The following is a 9,017-nucleotide window of genomic DNA, read 5'->3' as shown; positions in this document are numbered from 1 at the left end:
ACCAATTTGACCTAATGCAACTAATATAGCAAGATGATTCAAATTCTACAAACACTTAGATTTTTCACAAAATCAAGTAATCATCTTAAAATTTGAAAAGATAATCACAATTCAAAATTTACAAATGATTAGTTTTATCATATAATCCAATAAATATCTTAAATTTTGACCATTATGTTTAATTTAGATGAGGATAATTATTTTCATAACATAAAAATCGAATTTTGATCTACAAAACAATTTTTAGTAATTATCCAAATCCAAATTAAGCCAAGAAATCCAAAATCTGCCATCAGACCCGTCACCCCCTCGTGGTCATCAGTCAGAGTCCAAAAAAATGATTTTTTTAGCTTTCAACAATTACCAATGCATAAATATAACAGAAAACACCCATGGCTCTGATACCACTGTTGGGTATTATGTACTATAACACTCCTATGGTGCACATACAACCCTAATTCCTTGGATTTAAGTTTTCTCTAATTATACATGCAATTTCAAAATATCCAAACCATGAAGCCTAACTAGCATACAAATTTAATATTTGAATCATAAAAACTAGTTAGATGATTACCTCTTGTTGTAGCTTGTAAAAGTTGGCCTTATGAGAGCTTAGCACGTCAAATGTGATACCTCAAATGGTTCACAAAACACCACCAACAATTGGAGGACAATGAAAGAGAGGCTAGAACCACCAAACTCATCTAGGGTTTCCTCATGGAACACAAGTGGCGATTTTAGGGTTGAAGGGGTTACATATATAGTGTAGAATTCCAAGGGTCACTTGTAAATCCTAATTCATAAACATAGGCTTTTAATCCAATAACACTTCATGGACTCCATATAAACTTAGTCCATTACTAATCAATTATGGATCATTAGCCCAAACTATATGTATCACTGATTTACATAATCAGCCCCTGTTAATTTAATTAATCTCTTTTGATCACTAAATTAATTCCAAATTAATTCTTGATCAATACCAATTAAATAATATTATTTCTCAATTAATATATTATTCTCATAATATATTAATAAATCACAAATAACCTCTTTCTCAAATATCCTTCCTATCAAATTGCTCCGGTGAGTGCAACCCAAAATGGACCACGTTACTCTCGGGTCAAGTACATACCAATTATAGTTATGGGCTTAGACACCTAATCCAACAGGGTTTGGGTGCGATATTGATGCAGCGGGGTCATGTGATCATTTACGCTTCAAGGCACCCGAAGCCTCATAAGGAGAATTATCCTACGCATGATTTGGAGTTAGGGGTTGTGGTGTTTTCCCTCAAGATTTGGTGACATTAACTCTATAGGGTTCGCTGTACAATCTATACGGATCACAAGAGCCTGAGGTATTGTATGGATTAGCCGAATCTGAACATGAGGCAGAGTAGATGGTTGGATGCGGTGATGGATTATGATTGTGGGATCCTTTATCACTCGTGGAAGGAAAACATGGTGGCCAATGCTCTCAATCGCAAGGCGCTCGCGGATTCGATCAGGGATATGTGTTTGAGGATGACTATGATTACTCCACTTTTAGAGAAGATCCGAGAGGCTCAGATTGAGGCTATGAAGGAAGAGCACATGAAGAAAGATCGAGTGGATCGTGGGTCAGGTGGCTTCCTTCGATTGTGATACCTGCGGGTTATTGAACCTTCATCGGAGAGTGTGGGTTCTGTATTTGGGTGGTGTACGCTAGGTTTTGATGGAGGAGGCGCACAAGTCGAGGTTCTCTATTCATCCCGGAGAAACAAACATGTATAGAGATCTCCGACTTGACTATTGGTGGCCATGCATGAAGCGAGATGTGGCTTGGTATGTGGAGTGGTGCTTGACTTGCAGGAAAGTCAAAGCCGAGCATCAGCGACCTCGCGAAAAGTTGCAGCCATTAGACATTCCCATTTGGAAATGGGAAGAGATAACTATGGATTTCAGTAAGAAGTTGCCACGGACAGCACACATAGTGGATTCAATATAAGTCATTGTGCATTGATTGACCAAGAGCACACATTTTATTTCGATTAAGGAGAGTATCTATGCGGAGAGGTTGGTTGATATTTACATCAGGGAGGTTGTGGCATGACATGGGGTGCCGGTTACAATGGTCTCGAACAGGGATGTCCGGTTTACTTCCAGTTTCTGGAAGAGGTTTCATGCGGAGTTGGGTACTCGTCTGCATTTCAGAACGGCTTTGCACCCACAGGAAGATGGAAAGAGTGATCAGACCATCTAGACCTAGGAGGATATGCTTCGGGCATGTGTATTGGATTTCGGTGGGAGTTAGGATACTATCTCCTTTTTGTGGAGTTTTCGTATAACAACAGTTATCACGCCAGCATTGATCGACCTCCTTTTGAGATGCTCTATGGGAGGAAGTGCAGGACCCCTATATGTTGGGGTGAGGTTGGTCAGCGATTCATGAGGAGTAATGAGGTGGTACTCAAGATGACAGAGTTGATACAACAGGTTCAGGGTAGACTTTAGACAATATATAGTCGAAAGAAGAGTTATGTAGATAAGTGACGATCAGATCTAGAGTTCGAGGTTGGAGACAAGGTACTCCTGAAGGTTTGACCTTGGAAACGTGTCATCCGATTCAGGAAGAGGGGCAAGTTAGGTCCCAGGTATATCGGTCCTTTCAGGGTTTTGCCCCGGGTGGGCAGGGTTGTTTATCGCTTGGATCAACCAGAGGATCTCAGTCAGATCCATAACACGTTTCATGTCTCTCAGTTGTGGAAATGTTTGGTTGATGATTCTGCGATGGTTCCTTTAGAGGATATTTAGGTGGATGATCGTCTGAATTATATTGAGAGACCCATTGCTATCCGTGACAAGAAGACGAAGGCTACGCGGAAAAAGTCGGTGGTTCTAGTAACTGTTCAATGGCAACACCACAAAGATTCAGAATGGGCGTGGGAGCCTAAGGTCGAGATGAGGGAGCATTATCCGAAGTTGTTTGCAGCGACAGACTTCGAGGAAGAAGTCTGATTCAAGTGGGGGAGAATTGTAACATTCACATTTCAGGTACTTTCCTTTTTTCCCTTCAACTTAAAAATGTATTGCGTTTTGGGTCCTGTCCCGTACGCTGGTTGTATGCTAGGAGTACGTTGGGCGTACTGGGTCGTTAACTTGATCGTGGGGGCACCCACGTACGTTGGGCGTACGTGGAGTACGCTTGGTGTACATCCGCCTGGGACAAACCCTAATTTTACGTTTTGATCTCTATTTAAACACCTTAAGTTACTTTTGGACCTTTATATGACCAGCCTCCACCTCTCCAAACTTTGAGAACAAAACCCTAATTTCCATTTGAGTGTTTTTGGTAATCTTGAAGGAAGAAGAGCTCTTGGCAGTTGCATTGGTGTGGTTGGAACTTGTGAATCCAGATTCATCACCAACTTCGGAAGCTTTTGGAGGTATAAACCTCTTAACTCGATGGTTATTTATGATAGATCAAGTTAGCGCTTGTTTTTGTACCATTTATGGTCCTTTAAATCATGCTTGAGAGTATGAGCTACTCTAGAAGCTTGGGATGGTAGATCATAGCATTTTTGAGGTTTCTTGTGCATAAAAATGCAATCTTGATGTGTTATATTGGACTATGCAAGAAGTAGGGCTCTTATTATGGGTTTTATTAGTCAAAAATAAGTATTGGGTCCCATTAGGATATGCAAAGGAGTAAAGTTGCCAACTTTACGTGTTAAGACATCATTTAGAATCAGATTTGAGAAGTTGACTTAGTGGCTTAACCAAGTAAGCACTTAATGGTGGGTTTGGGATGTTGTGGCGTACGTTGGGCGTACCCAGCTCGTACACAGCGCGTACTGGCCAAAGGTGGCATACACTGGGTGTAATCAGCAGTTATTGTCTTTTGTTGACTTTTGTGATTTGGGCCATATTTGGACTATTAGGGTTTTAGGCCGTTTTGGGCCACTCGTCTTACTGACTTTGGGCCATTTTTAGTCATTGGGCTTTCTTGGATTTGGGCCCATAATGGGATTTGGGTATCATTTAGGACATTGGGCCATATTGGGCTTTTGGCGCCATTGGGTTGGGTCTCCGTTATTGGGCTAAGTGAGGAAAGGGTAAAATGGTATTTTTCCATGGGTGTTGGACAAATGAACTTGATTCCCAGTTATGGTTTGTACCCCAATTATTAATTGGGGTTTTATTTGATTGGTTAGCGCAGGGATTTTCTGGTCCATCAACCCAAACATTTACCTGATTTTTCGATTGTTTGAGGTGAGTTTCCTCTTAGTGCTTAGCGAGTCGAAGTCACCAATGTCGACCCATCAATTATGGTTATTTGTATGCTAGTTTTCTGTGTGACCTTGCATGTGTGTATGTATTGTATGTATGTCGGGCGGGGCCCGATGCCAGGAGGGGCCTGATGGGTGTGTTAGGAAGAGACCATCACATGATACAGACAGATCTGTTCTGAGCGGGCCTCGAAGCCGCGCGGGGCCCAATGCCTGGCGGGGCCCGATTTCCATTTTATTTGTCTCTGATGTATTGAGATGATCGATTGAGATACTTTGATTTTCCTTTATGGTTTTATGAACACATTTTGGTTGAGGGTTTTATTATTATGAAAATGAAATTTTTGGTTTTAAATTTTAGGACGTTACAAAAGGTCACCTAAGAATGAGAGGTCCGAGGAATAGATGGGATAGACATGCCAAGTTAAGCAATAGTTGTTTAATTTCATTCATTAATTGTTCATTCAAATACTATCAATTTCATTCATTAATTGTTCCAAAACCATCATCAAATATAATATTCAACGCATCATAGTACAATTATCCAAAATGCGGAAATCATGAGGGGAGGATGTTATGCTATCACGTCAGGTGCTTCCCTTTTGAACTGCAAGTACCTGAAACCATAAACATAAACTGTAAGCACAACGCTTAGAGAGTTCCCCAAAGTACCATATACCAAACATACAACTGGGCTTAACCCTGGGGTATGATCCGACCCAATAAACACATACGGGCCCCGCTATGCCTCGCCCTCGGGTGTATTTCAACCTGATCAACATATATGGGCCCAGCCATCGGGTCTTGCCCTGGGGAATGTTTCAACCCTATCATACATTAGTGAGCCCTGACCTCGGGTCTATTTCAACCCGAACATATGATAGTGGGCCCGCCCTGGGGTTTATCTCAACCCCACATACAAACAAATATAAGCCATATAACAACTATCATCCTAGATAATACAATAATGGGTCGGCATTGATGCCTTCGACCCATGGATATAGTGAGAAAACTTACCTCACAAACAGATGAGAAACTGAAACAACACGCTTCTCCAAAATCAACTCTACCAGTCACCTTTATAAATACAGTGACCAAAACTCAGAATACAGATCAAAATACTCGAATACCCCTAGGTCAAATTTTTGTCAAAATGCTCAAAAGACAAAACTCAACCCATCTAGCCACCACGTCATGGCCTCCTTGGCCATGTCATGGTCGTAAACCGCCAAAATAGACGGGTCTAGACCAAGTCACCAGGTTGTGGTGACCTCAACCACACCGTTGTTATGCGTCTGGACAGATAAATCCATTAAGTCCTTTTTATTCAACTGCCAACAACTCCAAGGCTCAGATCTGGTCCTTCCCATGGTCTTGATAGGTAATGTTTCAAACTTTATCCCTCAAACCCTTCCATAAGCTAAAATCCCAATCCTTAATCACTAATGGTAGCTTAATACATCAAGATTCTCATTAAGCACCAAATCCTTAGAGTTGCACCTCTAAAGTTTCCAGAAGGGTTTCACACTCCAAAGTGACCTTAAAAATTATGGATTTATGGAATTGCATGTCCAAAACATGTGTTTACTATTTTAGGTAAAAACGAAATATGGTTTAATGACCAAAATCCCATGCATGACATCAAGACTTGATTATAATTTAGATCCAGGACACTAAATGCTCATTTTGACCCGTAGATTCATACAATTGCAAACTTTATGAGATCCCCTCACTTAACACCATCTAAATCATGGAAAAAGGGGACAAAACAGTAGATCTAGAAACATGACAAAAAAAGGTTGAGTCTTGGGCACTCACCAAGGTCCAAGAGATAAGCTTTGCTGAAGAAATGATGCTTGCCAAGTAACCACATCACGAATATCTTCCTTTTCCTTCTAATATCACCAAAAGCACTATGAATGAGCTCACAACTTTAATGGAGGCTAGGCTTAGGGTTTCTAAGGTTGGGAGGAAGATGGAGGTTGAAACCTTAGCCTTAATGTTCCTTGTTTAGGGTCCAAGACCTGAAAATTAGGGTTTTCACTAAAAGGCACCAGCCACGTCGTGGTGCCTCAAGGCCATACTGTGGTGGGTCATTATAGTCCCACAATCCAAACTGATATGCCACGTGGTGGTGATGCACCACCACGTCGTAGGCACCTCTTTAACAAAATACAAGAAGGTTGATTTGTACCTTGAAATCAAGATGTTACAACTCTCCCCACTTGAACTAGACTTCGTCCTCGAAGTCTGATGTTGCGAATAAATATGGGTAGTGCTCTCGCATCTTCGCCTCAGACTCCCAAGTCCATTCAGAACCCCTGTGATGCTGCCATTGGACCTTGACCAGAGACACCACCTTGTTGCACAAGGCCTTCGTCTTCCTATCCAAGATCACCACTGGTCTCTCCACATAATTCAGGCGATCATCGACCTGAATATCATCTAAAGGGACAACCGCGGACTCATCGGTCACACACTTCCGAAGCTGAGAAACATGGAAGGTGTTGTGGATATAGATGAGCTTGTTAGGAAAATCCAGTAGGTATGCAAGCTTGCCCACTCAGGCGGAAAGAAAAAAATTGAAAAAAAAAAAGTTGTGAATAAAGAAAAAAATGTTGAAAAGAAAAAAATATGTAAAAGTTTGAGAGAATAAGAGTCTACAAAGCTATGAAGAGTAAGAATATCATGAAGAAAAGCTACAAATTATCAAAGACTCAAGAATAAGGCGAAATTAGCCAAGTTATTTATTGTATTTTTTATTTTCTAGGTTAGTTTTCCATATATATGCTTGGGGGTTTAACCAAAAATACCTTGAGGTTAAGAAAGTTTTTTGGGGATGGATTTGGAGGGATGCATAAAATGAGCGTTGTTCAAAAGAAGTAGACAAGTGTTTATGAAGATTGTGAGTATTTAGGATTGGGGAAGTTCTTAGGAAAATATAGACACAAATACATGCATTGAGGTCTTGGACTAATGGAGAGGCTCAAAATGGATTGTTTTGTGCGATGTTGGTAGCTAAAATGATGATAATAAAATAAGTTTTGCTTGAGGGAAAACAAAGGACAAGTGTGGGGTATTTTGATATGTGCATAATTAACTACATATTTAATGCATATTTTTATTACTTTTAGTTATAATTATGTTTGATATGAAACAAAAGATACTTAATATGCATAAATTGTGTTTTGTAGCTGCAAAGACTTGCTCGGGACAAAAAGGAAGCATATGAGGAGCTGGAAGCAGGAAATGGGAGCTAAAACAAAAGAAGAAAAGAAAAGGTTTGAAGACCACGTCGTGGTGCCTTAACTGCGACGTGGTGATTGGTAGAGTCGTGAACCTTATGCGGACGTGGCAGATACAGGATTAGTTCGAAGACCATGTCGTAGTGGCGGTCAACCACAACGTGGTGGTCAGATTTCCTCAATTATAAAAACCCGGACATTAGGTTGAAATTAGGGGAACGCATTCGGTTCTCTGAGGTTAATTACGACTAATAAACCCTTAGAAACCCAGAGGAAGTCGAAATTCAAATGAAGCTCAAGGATTGGTAAAGATTTAGAAGATATTCAACATTGATCTAGTTGGTTTACTTATTAAACTTATGTCTATCTAATTTTACTTAGATCTAATGTGTTTTTCTACTATAATAAGAGGCTAATCACCTTTTACTTATGTTTGGTGAAGATGAGCTTGATATTTATGTGTTGATTTTGATATTGGATGATTATTATTGATTTTACTTGTGTTTGATATATATAAACCCTAACATGTTTCAGTTCTAGTTTATAATGCTTATAAATCAGATTTTATGTGTTAATTGATCGTATTAATTGCATGAATCTATCTCCTAATTGTTTGTGATCACTAGATAATTAGAGCTATGATTAATCACATCTTAGTTTAAGCAATTAAACCTAGTAACTTTAACTGTGTTAGATAGCATAATTAGTATTAATTTGTGCTTGTTTGCTTGAAATGATCATAGGAGAGTAACTCATATCATTCATAGTCCAATTGTGTTATTATTAATTTGGTGTTTAACCTGTGCATGATCATTGCTTCGTCATTCATAAATTGGTAGGCCTAGATATTTGATCATATTAGCTAGATAATCGGAAATCAATATAATCTATCCATAAGAAATCAACCATAGGAGAAAGTGAAATCGGATCTAGGCAGAAGTATTCTTTTAATTCATGAAGTTTAGTTGATTTCATTGCTTGCTTGTTTTCTAGTTGATAGTAAGTTATTATGATCTTGAAAAATAAGTGAACCCCCACCCCCCCATCATAGTTTGTTTAATAGTTTAAATAGAAGTAGTTAATTTAATTCGTTGAATCCTGTTCCCTATGATCTACACCCGACTTACCTGAGCTATGCTATAAATCGACTAGGTACACTGTCTATAGGTGCATTGATAGTAAACGTTTGTTAGGTTATAAATTTAAACATAAGTAGGTACTTTTCTTGCATCAAGTAGCATCCAAAATACCACGAGTAATCTCAGCCGAAATAAAATCGTGCAACCTCTCATTAATTGGTTTTGTGTCTTGCCAGAACTTGAACCAGAACCAGAGCCATAACCTCCTGAAGTGATCATCACCATACCCAAAATGAAATACAAACATATAAACAATCAACATAAACCCATGGGTACTCACAACATACAGTTCTCCTTAGAGTCCCCAAGTCTGTCATTGTCTCGAGTACAGATCTTGTGCTTCTAATAGTACGGGCCCAATAC

This window comes from Lactuca virosa, chromosome 8 (genome assembly GCF_052849685.1).
Source record: "Lactuca virosa cultivar CGN04683 chromosome 8, Lactuca_virosa_CGN04683_v6, whole genome shotgun sequence".
NCBI classification, from domain to species: domain Eukaryota; kingdom Viridiplantae; phylum Streptophyta; class Magnoliopsida; order Asterales; family Asteraceae; genus Lactuca; species Lactuca virosa.
Note: the sequence above shows the minus strand (reverse complement) of the source record.